We start from the raw sequence: 646 nt of genomic DNA, 5'->3' as shown, positions 1-646 counted from the left end.
ATAAAATTAATTATTTTAATCAATAATATTATAACATTTCCTTATTAATAAAGACTTCCATCAGATCAATACTTGACATTTACACCAAATAAATATTATCATTATATAATCATATATATAATATATTGTAATTTTTAATAATGTACAAACATTTTCTAGACTTAAAAATATTTTGGATGTTTTGTGCTATTTAAAACATTTGAAATTTTCTAAAATTTTTATTTGTTTCCTATTTATATTGATAGAATTTTTGATTGTGAATCATAAAGCCTGGACATTGAATAGAAAGTTCACCGTAATTTGTTGGTAATCAATAAAATGACGACTATACAATTAGTCATAATTTATTTGTTAAGCCTTTATAAAAATCATGGAAGTTTGTAAATTATTTTAAACCCAGTCGGCTAGTTAAATTAAGTACTTGGGTAGCTAAGAACTGAGAATGTACCTAATACAATACCAAGTGTAGTTTATTGTTTAAAAATATTCTTTATACATCATTATAATATGCTATACTATGTACATTATACATGTACGATGTACGTATATATACTATATTTTTATACAATCTATCAATTTTATGCACAATGCATATAGGAACTATTAAATACTTAAGTACTAAAATGAATTATGTTCTGTGGTTTGC

The sequence above is a fragment of the Acyrthosiphon pisum genome, chromosome A2 (genome assembly GCF_005508785.2).
Source record: "Acyrthosiphon pisum isolate AL4f chromosome A2, pea_aphid_22Mar2018_4r6ur, whole genome shotgun sequence".
Taxonomy (NCBI): domain Eukaryota; kingdom Metazoa; phylum Arthropoda; class Insecta; order Hemiptera; family Aphididae; genus Acyrthosiphon; species Acyrthosiphon pisum.
Note: the sequence above shows the minus strand (reverse complement) of the source record.